This window comes from Trematomus bernacchii, unplaced genomic scaffold, assembly GCF_902827165.1.
Source record: "Trematomus bernacchii unplaced genomic scaffold, fTreBer1.1, whole genome shotgun sequence".
Taxonomy (NCBI): domain Eukaryota; kingdom Metazoa; phylum Chordata; class Actinopteri; order Perciformes; family Nototheniidae; genus Trematomus; species Trematomus bernacchii.
In genome coordinates this window covers 3,190,744-3,208,754 of record NW_022987641.1, presented here as the reverse complement: position 1 = coordinate 3,208,754, position 18,011 = coordinate 3,190,744, and the positions used below count along the sequence as shown (strand labels likewise).

Genomic DNA, 18,011 nt, shown 5'->3' with positions numbered 1-18,011 from the left:
AATTCCCCTCGGGTTAACAAATGAGGGCACTGAAATAGCTAACCCTGCTGACAAAGTAGGAAAGATCTCCCAACATTTCCCACGATGGACTATAACCACATTCTGCCTATTCAGGCTAATTATCTATTCATTACATTTTGTTTCATAAGTGATGGACGACCGGGAAGCGAAGAGAAAAGAAAAATCAATCGATTTTCTTTTTTTTCCTACCCTAAAGCCTCAGTCAGCGAGAAAGTGAGAGGGCAGGTGTGCTGAAGAGATAGGAAGAAGTCAAGCGATTAAGACTCGCACTGCTCAGCCCGGCAGCCACCAGGGAAATCTGAGAGGAATTAAGTTAGTAAACTGCTCTGCCTTGTTCAGAACTGAAGTAAAACGCTTTGATTAATGAATGTATAATGGGTTCTATTATTAAGCTCAAAACTGACAACCTAGGCATATAGCAGCGACGTACATATATTCAAACTTTCTGGATCCAGTTGCCATTTATATAAGGCCAACGGCAATGTGGAAAAAGCTGAATATGTTTCCATTGTAACAACAATTAGTACTGGGGCTAGACAATATACTAATATTGAGGTTGTGAGACTAAATATTGTATTGAAGGCATAAGTGTTTGCTACAGTAAAGCAGAGCAGTTTTTTAATGTTTTGGCTTTAAGGACAAGGTCATTATATCCCATTACTGATGATTTATCAAACATCTCACCAATAGCACCCATAGGAAACCCTACAGTATGTTCACAATATCAATATCAATTATTTGGTCAAAAATAATGTGATATTTGATATGCTCAATATCACACTTCTTGGTATAATGGCACATATACAGTATGCAGCATGGCTACAAAAAAAAACGTCTGATTTGTCATGTAAGAAAAGTAGTGGTTTTCAAAAAAAATAAAATGTAATTGCTTTATTAATAAGTATTGTTGTTTTCCCTGACGTGCAAAAGGAACTGTAAAGGCTTCGTATACCCGCCTTTCTCTGACTCTCCTTCTCTTTCCCTCACTGCTTTCTCAGATACTCAGCCCATTTCATCTCTCTTTGTCTCTAAGTGCAGAAGTGGTTATATAACTAGGCTATTAGAGCTGCACTGGTCCTGAGAGCACCCAAATGTCAAAAGTGGGCGAGAGTTTGAAAAAAGCTAGAATGTCTGGAACCAACTTAACTGTCACCAACTACCACGCAGGCAGACAATTCAAAACACACAGCTACACACAATACTCAGAAAAATGCCAATATAAAAATGTTATGTAAAAAATAATGACAACATCGTTTGCACATTGAAAGCCCAAATACCCTAAAAAATGCAAAGATAATTATATCTCTCTTTGTAGAACAAGTGGGATATTTCTGACCTCTGATCAGCCTTTTGTTTAGCATGCAAGGGCTAACAACCATTCACTAGGTGATAATTGTCGACACCATGGCAACTAGAAATGGAATCATAGATTATAGGGGAAAGTATGTCAAATGTTTGCTTTCATATTGAAGATAATTTACGATCCTTCTGAAATCATTTTAGAGATTTCATTGTTGGTGCAGAAGCTATCTTGAGGTCAAGGCAATATTCTTCCTCTCTATATGTGTGCGTTTGCTTGAGGAAAATAGAATTGTCCTGTACCAACTAGATAAATGTGATGAATGTCACAACCATACGGAGAAATCACCCAGCAGGACAAGTCCTATCAATCACACTTTATGGGGTCAGATGTAAACATGTGACAGCCAGAGATGACAAGAGAGGGGTAAAGAATAGTTCAAGTTAAATTATTGCCATCACAGACGTGTTTCGATCATAATCAAACAAATTTGTATTTTTTCCCCCAGACCACTTAACGGGAAAACCTCATTTACCACATACTGCCAACCAGCACATTATGACTAGAGGGGTAGCGTGTGTGCACACAGCATTAATAATAACAGAGAGGCCTACTGAGGGATGTCAGTAATATACTGGAAAACCAAATGAAATGACATGATTGACAAATGGTAGCATGGTCATAGAGAGGGCAGATGCTAAATTAAAAAGGACAAATTCATTCATAAAAAGAAAGTGGATGCCCAATTTTTCACTGGCAGAATAACATCAATGATCCATGAGAGTATTGCAGATTGATACTAGTGTGTGATAACAGATATGTAGCTATGACGTGTCTTGATTCCTATTCTGGTTATACATTGTAAGATAAAGGATACATTATTAAAGCGCACTGCTACGATCTATAGAATAAATGATAGGTCAAGGAAATAGTCAATAGATGTATCAAATTAACTCAATTAAGGGTTATTTCAACCCATGACCATCTTTTATACACATCACAACTGGCTATTTCTTTGGCATCTATGGTTACTTTTAGCATCTATTTATGAACACACATTTTTTTTGTATTTAAATGTTATATCCTGTAAAATGTGTAAATATGTATAATGACATTTAATTGAAATCATGCAGTGAATTGTCATTGCTGCTACCTCTGCCATTATCACTTTTATTTCTTTGTGTTTATTTGTATTGCAATGAGAGAGCACAACTCATGAATTAGATCTGAAGACAGAATTTCAGAGTTGTATAAAAACCCACACATGGATTTTAGTTCCTCTGCCCTTTAAAGTAAATAGCTTTGGTCACAACGTGGAGGGGACAGGGGAGGCGGAGTGGAAACTGCTTTGAGTAGAGCCCAGATGGTTCCCAGTGGAGGCTTCCTCCGAGCCAAAATGGCTCCCGCCGGAACACAAATGGGCTCTGGTAATCTCATAAACGCTGGGATTGTGTCGACACAGTGGACGGATAAGAGAAAAAGGCAGAGTACGCATACACACAAAGCCATGCACATGTGCGTGCAGGCACATACACATGTACAGCCATAACGAGTACAAAAGACAAAGGCATTTGGTGCCATTGAAGTGAAACCTGGCCCGGGGGCATGTTTTAAAACTGCAGCAGATTTAATTCACTTAGCCGTTTGAAAGTGAACAAAAAAATAAGACTGCGAAAGTGTCGCGTCATGTCAGAGCCAAACCCTGCACTAAAAGAAAATTAAACAAGACGGTGGGCTGGCAATTAAAAAATTGGCAAGCAGTGGGATTTTCTTTTATCACCACAAACAAACAAATGCGATTTTGAGTACCTGTAGGGAAAAAAGCTAATACATAAAAAACAAAAGGTTACCAAGAGCAGGGTGTGTCCATTGGTGAGTCCAAAACCCCAGGAGGTCTAACCTGGCACATGCTAGAGGATCAATTCAAGCATTGCTTTATGCATACAGCCTTGGCTACATCTCATCGGGAGAAAGGAGCATATACATAATGCAAGGCGCAGAGAAGATTAATCTGTCAGTCAGGGCTTTCAATCATCACTGACGGTAACTCTGCCACTATTTAAATCTGAATTTTACAGCATATTCCAATTACCGAGATCACCATAGAGAGTTAGGTTTGCGTGGTGCAAATTACCAGTACTAGTCGTAAAAGTTTAAATGCAGAGACGGGGGGTAAACACAGAGAGTACTTCTGGCTGTGGGTAGGCGAGGGAGAAAGTGTTTGTGTGGTTGCTTGTCAAAGACGGCCCTGCAATGTGCGGATGCAAGCAGTGAACACCGGGGAAACAGACTGGCAGGTGGAGACGTTTTGGCATGTCTGCATTCATTCTCATTAGGCAACAAGGAGGCAGCTGCTTTTACGACTCCTGTACTCTGCCACTTAGTCTGGCTCTCTCAAATACTTGTGTGTATGAATTCACAGTGGATATATCAATAGTTTTTAAGTCAAATGATGCCGGGGATAATATTTATGTGGGTGTGTTTGCGCCTCCTTGAGTGTATTCGAGTGTTACGGGATGAAGTGTTCTTTGCATTAGTAATATGGGTGCGTGTGTGTATGAATATATCGTATGGCAGCGCACTCGGCTGATAAGACAAGGTAAAGTGAGGCCGAAACAACTTTCTGTAACAGAGAGTTCAAGCAACACTCTTTCCTCTCTATCTCCGTCATATTATCTGCTCGTCTCTCTAATCACCGTGACTCAGAGAAAACAAACCAGGCAGGCACAGAGACGGAAAGAAAGTCAGACAAAAAAAAGACCGAAAGAAACTCGAGTCACTCGCACCTATAGCCCTTTGCTCATCCAGCAGAATAAGCCATTCATCAAACTGAGCCTTGGAGAAGATTGAAGAAGTGATGTGGAGGTGTGCAGTGTGTGTGCAGTGTGTGTGTGTGTGTGTGCTCCTTTGTGTGCTCGGGCAAAGAGATCAAACCTCCTTTAAGCACTGAATGATCCCAAAGCCTAGAGGTGCAAAGGGGGGAGAAAATGGGGTAAAAAGAGAGAGCAATCAGGTACTCTCTATACCTTAATTCATATTCAAAGTCTCCTCTATTCACTTAAAAAAAAAATCAATGGCTCTGGACACTTAATTCAGAGTCATGAATGTGGCATGAAGAGGACAGTTTGTCCTTCTCATGGGCACATGTGGATTTAAGTAGAATAAGCTGAGCACTGGCCGATCAGCCTCACCGCTCTCAGCCCAGTCTTGCGTGAAAACTCCATTTGTGGGTATGAGCGGCGCCATCCAACAAAAGTCCATCATCCCTCAATACTGCCCCTCATGCTGAATTATATGGACCATTTTTCCCAAGTGGACACCCAGAGTTCCTTTAAATGATACATTTGTAGCCCCAAGTAAGACGTACATCCACAACTTTGATCAGATTTCAACCGAAAATCAATATCTCATGAAGGTGTTCCTGTTGGGCGGAGATAATTAATCAAAGCTAAATTGCAAACTGAATGAAACTGTCCAAGAAGACATATGAGCCTTGGGCAAAAATAAATAAGCGGACGACTACTACAGGGGTAATAAATACAACATTAGTGTGACAGAGTCGCAACAAGCCATGACAGCTATGTGAAGAGAAGTCGCTCGGCTCCTTAGTGATCCTGAAATATGTCCGGGTGTGAGATTCTGTGCGGTGTGCTGATAGGTATGTAATTGTTTACTCGCCAAGAGCAGGAATAACATATCAGTAGCACTGTCAACGTTTCGTGGAGGGCGGTGACAGTGTGGACAGCGCTAACCAGAAAGAAAATAGGGTGACATCCTAATGTTTATGTAGGGTAATCACAAAAGGGGAAGATAAGAAAAACGACAAGCTGCAGAAGGTAAACGTTTTAACACCCTGTTGCTGTTTACATAGAAGTCATTTGGTTGGAAAAAAGAAATGCACTAGCACTGAATGGCACCCCCGAAAAATCTTCCCACAGCCCATTATCGATAGTGCATGTCCATTACTAAGGTCCATAAACTGCTGTTAATGGAACATAGTTGCACAGCATGGCCAGGAAACAGTGGCACATACTTAATCACTCAAAATAAACAATAGCTATTTGATTGTGGTAACAGGCACTCTTTTAAGTGTTGGTACCCTGACGACCTACTTGTTTACTGACCTAACTCTAACAAAATACCTGTCTTAAGTGCTATGCATATGTATTTCACTCAGTCACAACATGCAAGGGTGTAAAACAGCTACATGTGTTAGCATGCCACTCTGGTGGAATCAAGAGGAAAAGGCCAGTGCGTTCCGGGAGGCATCTATAAATATAGATCCCTTTTATTTAAAAGAGAGAAAGAGAGACAGAGAAGAATAAATGCATGAATGAAACAAACTGCTATTGATCCCTTAATGGCATAGATCAGACAGGGATGTAAATAGTGTGTTAATGGGCCCTGTAATTTAAAAATCTTCACACCTGAAGAACAGCAGCCAGTAGTAAAGAGAGGGGAGCTGGGCAACTGATGACTCGTGTAGTCCCCACAACAAAAAGGAAATAAGGGCCAGAGGGTAGCAGAGTTCATCAACCATCGAACAGTGGTAAAACCAGGGCAGTGGGAATGGTTTGGTTTGTATTGACATGATGACTGAATAATTGACCTACTTTACTTTTCAATAGGACAATCAAATCTGCATTGAGTGAGACATTTTCAGCATACTATTTATATACACCGGGTGATGTCAAAAGAAATAAAAGTGAGATGTCAAGCCAGAGGGAAACACATTCTATCAAGCAGATAAGAATATAAGAATAGTCTGTTTTACTTTTTCGGTTAACAATGAGATTCCCATTTATTGTAATGTCCACACAAAACATACTATAAGAAACTAGAGATGAACTACAATACAAGCAAATGTAGGCCGATTAGAGGGACAACTGTTGGGTGAGGTGAAGCTTCCCCCGGCGGCTATCCTAAGCCGGCAGGAGGCCTGTGTGTTTGTGGGTTATTGACTGTCCTGCTTTGGCAAGCCAGCAGCACAGCTAAGCTCTAGGCCAAGGGCCAAACCTCTGGCACCAGTTCCAAAACTAGGTTGGTTCATTAACTATCAGACCACAGGGTCAGGACAGACAGCTATTTGTCAGATGTTTATCAAGTTAAGCCTGTTGATGCTAGAACATGAGGGCTAAGCATGCACCATACTTAATTAAATATATGATTAACACATTATAATGTAGTATAGAAGGACACCTTTAAACATTTACTAATGTATTTAATTTTATATAAAGACGAATACAGTACATATTACCTATATCCGCTTACCACTAAATTATAGTGTGAATCTTTTAATATTCAGGTACTGCTCATAAATGCTAAATAGGGGATAGTATTGTGTTGCCACACAACTTTCCATTGTACAAGATTAACAGAGGGGTTGAAATGGAGGGTAGAGCTGATGAAGACCGAAGAAGCTCTCCATTTACAGCTTGGTGTGGGGTGAGGATTGGGGAGGATATTGCTGTCCACATTGCTCACTGTGAAGCTAAAGTGTGTCTCTAAACAACTTGGTGGCAGAAGGACACTTTATCACATACCCTCAGTCAACAGTTATAACAGCCGTTGCTTTAAGGACAACAAATCGGACAAAACATCAATTTCCTGTAGGACTCAAACACTACATTTCGGGAGTTTTGGTTTTGAACAATTTCCGCAGAAGGTCAGTGTTTGTAGCATTGGAACAACAGCATGCATATTGGACAGCAATGTGTTTGTGGGGGGTGCCTTTGTGTGCGTAGACTCTCTTTAGGGGGATCAATGCGACTCGGGGGGTCCCATGCATCAGTGTCAGTGGCAGGCTGCTGTCTGTCGGTGGCAGGGTGGGGAAAAGTCAAACGGCTTCCCTAATGGCCGAGGCCATTAACGGTCAGGCAAGCAGCGTGCTCTCCACCATTAAACCTGCCTGACGCCCATTAATGAGTTTTTCTTTTTATCAATAGATTATTGATGTTTGCCTCGCATCGCTGTTCTGCCAAAGCAGGTAAAAAAGGAGAAGTTGGTGGGGAGGGTAAATGGAGAGAAATGTGAGAGATTCTTCCAGTTAATGCAGCTGCTGAAGAATGTGGATTGGAAATATAACCTCATTGTTTTTATTAGATCCTGGCATCACTAGCCTTTCGAGCAGAGATCAAGCCGTGTACGCCCCATGTGGGAATGGTTGAGAAAATGCCAACAGCAGAAAATGATGTGAAAAGATCACTGTTGTTTTACCCTGTGTTACTCCTTGTGCTGAGATGATGACCCTTGGTACATAAGGCCATCTCCAACTTAGACAAAAGGACAAACTGTTGCTGCCAAATGCATTCATGTTTACTATGATCATTCCTTTGTTGTTGCAACGTTCATGCAATTATGCTTTCAAAACATTGAGCTAAGAGCCATTGGGCACGTTTTTGGTTAAATAAAAGTCTTTCAAGATAAATAGAGAAGCCGGAAAGCTTTAATGGACAATTTATGCGAGAGCCCAGTCTGCTCTGATTGGTTAGATGTCTGGCTCTTGTGATTGGTCATTTGCTTAGAAATGTGTCAGAAATGTCCCACCCCCTTGGCATATCACGTACAATGTGTTGGAGCACTAGCCAAAACAAGAGCAAGTGTTACATAGTGATGTCACTATGGTCCGAAATTAAAGGGAACTTTGGTATTGTAGCCGTTGAAGACCATTTACATGAACACAAACATTTATAACCACACTACAGAAAGGGAAAACCCAAAATAGCAGAGCATAATATATATATATATATATATTGTATATATATATATATTTGTAAATATATATAAAATATCTGCATGTATATTTTCTATTTCGACATGTATATTTTATTTTATTTTATTTCTATTCTTGTATATTTTGTAGTTTTGTTTTATTGTAAAATGCCTTTTATGCTGCTGTAACAAAAACAATTTCCCAATTTGGGATCAATAAAGTACGATCTATCTATCTATCTATCATAAAGATTGCTTGTCTTATTTGATACCAAAAATCATTACTACATTCTTAGTGGTCACCAGAAATGGTTTGGTCCCACCATCGGTTCAAGCTAAAATATATTGAGTCCACAGTATAGTCTAAACTCCAGCCAACATTGAGGAAAAGTAATGGCGAAAGAGTGATATATAGAGAGAAGAGTATTTCAAAAGTGGGTTTATAGAGACTTATGAAGCCTTACAGAAAAGCAGTCTGAGCTGAGATGTAGAGAGAGAAAAAGAAGACGTCAATAGTGAGTCGATCAGAGCTGTTGTCCTCTGCAAATGACCTACAGTAGACTACCAAACTAAAGCAATAAATTATGGAGAGCTCTCCTGCTTGGGGGGGTTTCAGGGCTGCGCTGGCATTTTAAGTGGCGTATTGTCAACACAAATGCATCCCTTTGCTTGTGACATACAATCTCAAAACAACTGAATGACTTTGCAGCCTTTTATCATCTGGGAGCCGTTTGCTGAGTGGTACTAAGAGAGTGAGAACTATCCATTAAAGTCAATGAGCTAGTGTATTTAACCATTATCCCGTTAGAATACAGCATGGAATGTATTTTCAACATTGATCAGGCACAGCTGCTGCCCGTTAAAAAGTACACATGAACAAGGTCGTGCTGAATTGTATAAAAACGAAATTGACTCCGTTTGAAACCCGCAGGCTTTTGTGAAGCTCACTGACCTTTGTGATCATGCTTTTCTGTCATTTCCCCCCCGAAGCCACAACATGTACAACAATTAAACACTATAGGGATTTGACAAGTACCAACACAATGAAAAGGGCCCACAGCATTGCGTAATACAAGACCTCTGGTGATGTAATGACCGACAACATTCAACATCTCTGGGTGGATCAATAGTGTTGTGAGGAGGCTTGAACCTTCAACTAACACACCGGCCTCTCATTTGATTACATTACCTGGCACTTCTAATTATGCGACCCCCCATTAAATCATTCACTATGCATACCTGTATCCATGGTTAAGGTAGCATGATAGGAGTAGAGGTACACATCATAAAACCTTCTGTTTCTTGGAAGGTTGGAGGTCAAAAAGAAAAACTGCAGGAGTCTGCAAACCTAATCATGCTAAACCTTTAGTTAAATGAGTTTATGGATCCTTTGTTACTGAGGTGAGGAACAGCACAGCTCACACGAAACACAAAAGGTGGCTGAGCAAGACTCTGCATTGGGCCTTAACAGCCTGGTTATTAAGATCAATAACAGCAATAACTACAATCCATCTCATTTTGAAGAGAGGGGCGACATGGCATGCCGGTCGATGAATATTGAGCTACATTTGTAATATTACTAATATCATATAATTCCCTTTAACTGGGCGGTGGGAGGGTGCAGTAGGGAAAACACAAATTGAACTGGGCTGTGAGTTATTAAACGGCTGTTAAAAACAAATGTCACCGAGCTCTGTGAGAGTTATTACTTTGGTGAAACAGTTTTAATGTTTTTGTCTATGCAACTCAGCTAATGCCGATCTAAATGGTAACAAAAGGGGGGAATTGTACATTAATTGCACCTCTGGATACATTTCAATGGTCACTGTAATTCATTTTTAGACATTTTACACTTAGTTCTCAGCGGTACATTGTGTTCTGGGTTGAGACACCCAGCCTTTCGAAGCCCTAGGGTATCGGAAAGCAATGAGAGGTAAGCGTCAAAATCTTAAAATCGCTGCCTGAAGCAGTGAAGGCTCGGTGGGAGCAGTCAAGCTGCATTGAGCACATTTAGGGGTGGTCAGAATGATTGGAGAGGGCATTAAGCCACATTACCTCTCAAAATGACAGCGCTGCTTTCTTACACATATACCTCCGAGTACATAACCACTAACACCTGGCCATTATTTTGCAATCACTGAGCAGTACAGCAGCAACAAAGAGGAAATAACAATGACATGCTGTTTTCACTACCAATTTGGAGCTCTGCCTCATTTTAAAAGCAGATATTCTGCTGTGATAAGGAGAGTGAAAGTAACTATCATCAACAGGTCCACCATCTTCTACACACTTACACAGACATACAGGGATGATTGGAAGCCGGAAAAAACAAGATCCATTAGAGACACGGCTAGCTGTTAGCTTTGTGATGTCGGCACACGTGTTATTTTATCTACTGTAATTTGCTATACAGAGGCTTTTAAACATCCAACATGCTTATCTTTTCATGATGGAGGGGATGATTTCTATATGCATCACCATGGTTGCCATGCCTTCAAAAGACAATTATTATACTACTAATTGTGATGGTGAGATGTAAAAAATGGAAGGCGGGAGTGGGTACCTTTTGTCAAACCTCTCTACAGTCATATCCAGCAGCTGTTTCTTCATTCAGCCCCCACTTAATAACGCTTTATTAATCAATTTAAGATTTCATAATGGAATTTTAAATATTTATGATTCCGTAGCTGGAATGACCAAACTACGATGGGGCGCCAGATATAGCCCTATGTACAAAAAACGGTGGAGTGACATGAATCCTTGGTGGACATCCTTTCAAACTATTTAGATGTTTTACTTTTTGATTCATAAGCAACATTTTTGGAGATTGGTAACACCATCCAAATTCGGCACGGGAGAATATTGAAAGACATAAAATGAGAAGCCGTGTTGCAAATGAGGAAACACATTTGTACACCTTCAGCATTGTGGCCATGTTATTTGGAATTCAATGACCTCAGGGGGAAAGATGCCAGGTGAATGTGAGAAGGACACGGGACAATCATGGCTGGGCTATCATCATCTGTCTCCACCTCCTTTTCTATCCTCTATCTCCAGTTGACACGGCAAATGGCATAGCCGGCCTGTGTCACTCAAAAAGCCATTTCTGTCCTCCCAGACCCTGCCGGTGCTGACAGAGTGAGAGAATGAGGGAGCGGAAAAAAGGGGAGGGAAATAGCCGACAGAAGCATTTTTCAACATGGCTTTTTGTCAATTTCTGTGTGCTTGTCAAAAGGAGCGGCAGTGCCTGGTTTCTAGGCTGGTTGTAGAGTTGTTAGGCAAGGGGTGGAAGTTTGAGTGTGGGGAAAGTAGAGACAGTTAGTTTACTGAAGAGGTACTACAGGTTGATATACACTTGTAGTAAAGACAACAAGCTGGAGACTGTAAGGAGTCCTATAGACCTGTGAAGACATTCAGATTCCATTTAACTGCATTTGTTCAGGTATTTTCCAAAAGGATGTTATAAAAGACCAAAACCAAAAGAAATGCCTCCTTTTTGTAAGAGGACATTGATGCAGTCACTTGTGAAGCAACTGGCACACTAAGAAAAGGGATATTACAGTCAGTCAAAATAATGTTTCATGCCAACAGGTAGTCAGAGATCATATAATAAGATATAATAATCTGACCTCAGTCAGGGACTTACACGATAAAAACCTCGAGACGAATCATCCTATAATCATCCTTCAATGTTGGCAATCTAATTAAACCGCTCCGCAAGTTCAATCACATAAATGGCAACTGACTATCAACAAATGAGATGGTGGGTTGAGATGGTGGTGTGTGTAGGAGAAAAATGGGAGGAGGGGCTGATTGAATCAAGTCATGCCTACATACGAGGAATACAGTTGTTATGTTGCAGGACTGCAAATGACAATTCATTGCCAAAGATGATTTGCCCTCTATTTCCTTACCCGTAGGAATACTATAGTGCATGACAATGGTAGTTCATCTAATCCGTAAGGCACCAAATAAAAGGGAATGACATCCAACTTTCATTCCCACCTTAGGAACATGGTCAATTGATAAAACTACACTCGTGAACATAATAAACAAGATTTCCTGTGTTGCATTTAAAAAAAGGGAAGAATTATTCTAGATTTCGTTTTTATTATTTGAAGTCTCCAATCAACAACAGTTCCAAATGTGACGCCTTCAGATTCTTATCAATATTTGGCTCACCCTTTCAACCAATCATCTCTCTGACCTCTCCGACTAATACAGGGAAATAAAAAAGAAAACCACTGTTAAAATCACGACAGGGCTTTCAAACACCCCCACAGGGGAGAGAAATGGTGCTAAAAATGTAAAAGAATACAGAAACACAGATGCTGTTAATCAGCGCTACCTCAGAGAGGAAATTATCCGACTTAAGAAGCAGTACAAAGAAAGATGGAAAATGCAGTTTAATGACGTTTAATTGAGCTATTCAGTGCACTGGGCTATATGACCTATAATTTACATCAATATATGTTAATTTACTTAATTTTCCCCTCCATCGACTAGATTTAAATGCATTGCAAAACATCAGGACGGAAACTCACTCAACATATGTGGGAACATCATTGAAAACACTGTACTGCAAGTAAAAGCTTTTACATTTGATTTATTATATCAAATAATTCCTCCAATAGCTGGGATTCTTAAGCATAAAGAAAATGATGAGTCATCAGTCATGAGTCAGTCAACAATGTCACAATCGCGTTTTTCCTTTCAAAGTGTTTTCAGGGCCAGGGCTTGTGTCAGAGCTGTAGAAAAATGTAAACCGCTCCTTTTAGTCATGAACACCACATGGAGGTTTGTGAACAAAGTGTGCACAAAAACCATGGCTCATTCACAGTTAATACAACATAATACAACATAATACAAGCAGTACAATCGGCAGGAAGGTTGAGTCATTCATGAACAGAAGGGCATCAAAAACATCCTCAAGCCTAGTTGTTGGTTTGGGTTTATCACAGGTTTATTGGATGTACTTATTACATTTAGTTTGATAAAGCAGGAACACATTTCATAAGGAAACTGCAGTCATTCTATTTGACAAGTACTATCACTATGGCAACACATTTTCTCCTCTATTACAGCAACAAATGAGTGTCCATTTTAGAATGACCCTGCTGATTATCAACTAAATAAAAACAGGATATTGTTAATGTAAAGCTAGCCCAAATATGCATGTGTAAAAATGTACTGTAATAGATCAAATCTATTTAACAGACACACAGTCGCAGCGATTATTCGATTCATTTGGCTTAGAACGCACCATTTCCTGCGGGAGTGCTTTTAACACCAGCAGGTGTGCGATAGGACAATTGTGCTTCCAAATAGGATGGATAACGTTCACTTCAGAAACTGGCAGCCGCACAACACACACTCTTCAAATTCAATTTCAACAATGTGGCCACAGGCAAAGGCAGACACCCTGCTACTAACATGGAGCTACAAGCCATTACAATCTTGTGGCCAGCTCAACATGTTGCCCAGACCTACTGCTTGAAAACCCAATGCACCTTGTAAGAAAAAAAAACGTACGCCCGAAGGATGTTGGCTGATGCCGTTTCCGCGCTCAATGAATAAGTGGAGAGCTCAATTGTTTCCCCAAAAGAAAGCGCTATACCAATGTGTCTCCTTGGTTTCATCCATTTTCATTCCATTATTGCTGTGCACAGCTGAGCTACTAACAAATGGATGGCAAGACGCTGATAGGCAACAGGAGAAAACAAATTGCAGCCCTCGAAGAAGAGTGTCTAGACGATTAAGTCAGCAAAGCCATCTTCAGACAAAACGTTCAAACCTAAGTGCATACGCAGGCACTGAAAGCTTTTGCTAGCGGATTCTTTAACTAGTCAATATTTTAAAAACATGATCAACAGTGTTTCCGCCAGACCAAGGCTGAGAGGGCGTCTACCCCGGAGGGGAGGGGGGGGGTTGACGTCACGTCGTGTCACTTGACTTGAACAGGGACACCCCTCCTGGCATGGTCCTTGGAAGATGCGCGGTGTTTTGATTTTTTTTTGTCACAGGAACGCGCTTTGCTGGCGGCTAAAAGAATCCCACCAGACTCCTTTGCCCTTCCAACAGAGGGATGTCCTTGTCCTTTTTCCTTTTCGTCATTTCAAACGATAAAAACTCTTGATCTTCTCTCAAATTATTTATTTTTTTGGACGCCCTCGGGTCGAGTTCAGTGCGTTCCGAGCTGAATAAGAGCGTCAAATGACGGCAAGACGCCCCCCTGGCGGAAAGGCTGATTTTGAACATCTGACCCACACTTAAACACAAAAAATGGAGGGAAACATCAAATGTCTGTGTCCATGAGAGCAATTCAATGGAACCACCACATGTGAAGATGGTAATAATGGCAAAAGGGAATTCAGAGTTTTCTCAGAAGCCCAAACTTAGACATGTTTCCTGCAAAACAGCGATAGGTTTCAAGACAAAGATATCATTTTCAGTAAGTGTCAAACAATGAGTGACAGGAAAATGAAAGTGAAATCAATGTCTGCCTTGGGAAATTATGACTGTCCACCCAGCAGCAGTGCAAGTGACTTAGACTGGTGCCATCAGTGAGAGAACTGACAGAGAATAGAGAGAGAGCAGCAGTAGGAGGATTAGTAGGTGGTGGCCTGTGTGCAGCATGAGTCTATCAAATATCTACAAGCAAACAATGATGAATACATGGAATAAAAGCACAGGAGAGATCATGTAGATAAAACATTGGATGCACTTAGTGTAGTTTCTGAATGTAAAGATGTCAGCTTTTAATTGGGTTGTGGTAATGCATTGGGATTGTTCTGTGTATGTTTCAAAAGTGAAGAGCTCTGTAGATGGAGAATAGCTTCAGGCTTCATTTAACGTATTCTCTTGATATCATGTATGATGCAAACATTTCCCTGCATTATGGAACCATAGACATGTATCTAAGTATGATCACATGTGACTGTGTGCAGTTCTTTTCTCCAAACACAGAGTTGAGAGCAGAAACTATGTGATTTAGAAGATAGGGCATGATAGTTATGAATTAATTAATTGAAGGACAATCTTCTGCTAACAGCGATTCTCTTTAAAAAATATAATATATACTAGGGCTGTGCAATTAATTGTATATTAATCTCGATTACGATTTTGGCTTGCAACGATTACGAAAACAATGTAATCGAAATAAAACAATTATTATTTTTATTTAAAAAAAAAAAAATGTAATTATTATTTTTTTTCATTATTTTTTTTATTGGTTTTTCAGTTGAATTATACTTAAAGTTCAGGGTAATCAACTGTTCAAAACTTTTTTTTCAATAAATGGATGTTTTCAAAGTAAATGGATAATCGTTTGTAATAATCGTGATATCAATTATTGACCAAAATAATCGTGATTATGATTTTTGCCATAATCGCACAGCCCTAATATATACACACGCTTAAAATCCTACTAAGAATTTCCCAATGAGAAGCACAGAACTGTCAGAACACTATTGGGAATGTAGAGCCAAAACTGCAGCCAGTTGACTTTTTGTAAGCGTTCAGCTCAGCAAAAGTGAGCAAAAAGTGCTAGCTCCCACACCAAATCTCGCTTGTTCCACGCTGTGCGGATGTGCCAGTAAGCATTACGTACTCGTCATCAGATTCCAATACAAAGAATGGAAGCTAACCGCACACGTTCCAACACACAGGACAGCTCATGTCAGCCGGATGTCTACCCTCTACCAGTCCCTAATTTTGCTCAGGGCAGGCCAACTGTATTCGTTTGAATCCCCCGAGGCTATGTAAAAGTGCTAACATGCAGAAAGGGATTAAAGGCAGAGTAAGACTGTGTGTGCATGTGTGTCTCAGATATGCCTGCATTAGCAAGATCTCATACAACAGCCAGAATAAAAGCACTTCCATGTAGCAGGCTCACGGCATTCATTTTTCATTTTGGATCACTTATACTAGGCTACTTAATATTCAATTATAGTCGTAGAGTTGCGAACTGAGTACAATCAGCAAAGAGGAAAACAATTACTGTCAGTGGTTTTACTTGGACAAGACCAAGTTTATGAGGTGTACAGCACTGGTGCCACGCCTCTCTGCACTGACGCCGCTATTTCCCCCCACCACCCCCCGTGTGCGTTCACCCACACAAACACATGTTGCCCTGCATAGTGGTACTTTAGAGAACTCAATCGACATCCTACCCTCAGCTCTCCTTAGTGACTGTAAGCGGACTGTGTGGGAGGACTGGCTCTGACAGAATGGACTGCTGTGTTATTGACTTCAATTTAGAAAGTGCTGCCTGCTGCTTTCCCCCCCCCCTTCCTTTCACAGCCAGGACTCTGTTGGCCCCCAGCCGCAGCCTACGATATCCCTGATTGCACTGCTACAGAAAACACATTTAAGCAAGGTCACAGGGTTGGAGTTGGAGGGATGGGGTACTCTTTTTTTTGTTGACCCATATTCCATTTCCATCTTCCTAAGCTTTTACCTTTACCCAAATGTATTATTCTTCTCACATTAATTCATACGCAAGTCCATGGTCGCTTAGCAATAATGTCAAAGTCCACTCGGGTGTCCGTTTCTACCCTCCAGCCCTCCCCCTCCTGCTTTGTGTCCTACCTGCTTGGGTAGACAGCTGCTGAAGTGTCGTATTGTTGGGAGCCGCAGGTACATCGGCACAAAACATTTGACGCTGTGCTGGCTGCGCTCGTAGATTAGACACACTTAGCTTCACAAATCCCCCAGTATGGGAAAATGATGGAGGCAGAGAGACAGCGGATATTACACAGGAAAAAATAAGTGGGAGGCGAGTAGTCCTATTAGAGAACGGACACACACAATGCATCTCCAGTACACACACAAACACACATATATATATATATAAAAACCTCAACGTGTTCTCTTCAGAATGTACAGGTAAAATGATTGTGTATGTCATCACAATCAGAATTCATACACTGAAAAATCTGAAATGCTGGCTTTAATTAAATGTATTATGTCAATACATTTCACAAAAATGTATTAGGTTAGATGAAAGCAATAATATAAAGTTGCACGTAATATTTTTAATTTAAACTGAATATTATTGCTTTCAACTAACCTAATACAGTTATGCGAGATCTATGATACATTACATTTAAGTCAAAAGTTCAGTTTTTTTGTATTTAAAGTATATTGGCTACATGTTTGTATTGTTATTTTGCCTACATTATGAAGCTGATAGTTCCCTTGAACATAGATAAGGTAAACTATCAGTAATGAAATCCAAATTGGGAGCATATTAGAAAAAAAGCTCTGTCCCCCGTCATTGGAAAGCAGTTTGCAATATTGTGTGGCGTCACTACAAAGATATCTGGCATAAGGCAAAAGATACAAACGCACTCAAATGGAAGTGGAAAGCAAAACTATTTCTGGCATGCACATGCTGAATCTATCTGCTGGACAGTGCTGCCGGTAATCTGGGAGTGGACAGGTGGATTTGAAAAGATGAAAAGATGAAAAGCTGTTTCGTTTTTTTTTTCCTTTCATCCCTGTGAAGGAACAGTCCTCAGTATGGCTAATCCTCCCCTACATGAAGCTTGATGGAGATTCTGGGATTAACAGCTTCATAGAAATAACCCTTTTAAGAAGGTAATTGTCGCAGTGAGATGGAGGAGGAGGAGGAGGAGGAGGAGGAGGAAGAGGATATTTGAAGGTCATGGCTTCATAGTTGAAGATGAAAGAAAGGTGGCCACTTTGAGTACAACAAAAGAGTGGTCACTTCAAAAACCCCTGAGATGGCCTACAAGGAGAGAATTCATGTCGATTTGAGAAATATAGCTTAACAAGCAAACTGAGAGCTTTTTTTAGTGCTACACGTTTGATCCAATTACATCTAGCAGCAGACTTTCACACTTGTCATTGAATGAAAGCCACACAATAAGCATCAAGGCAAGACGAGACAAAACCCATGTTAGTGTTAACCATTAACACCAGTTTTAACTCCTGCTTAGGTGGTAAGCAGAAGTAA

At 40.5% G+C, this 18,011-nt stretch overlaps 1 protein-coding gene across 1 annotated transcript in view; it reads right to left on the bottom strand.

Moving 5' to 3' along the window:
- snd1 (staphylococcal nuclease and tudor domain containing 1) overlaps positions 1-18,011 on the bottom strand; it is a 181,060-nt gene that overhangs the window by 64,669 nt on the left and 98,380 nt on the right. The gene's annotated exons all lie outside the window — the stretch shown is intronic.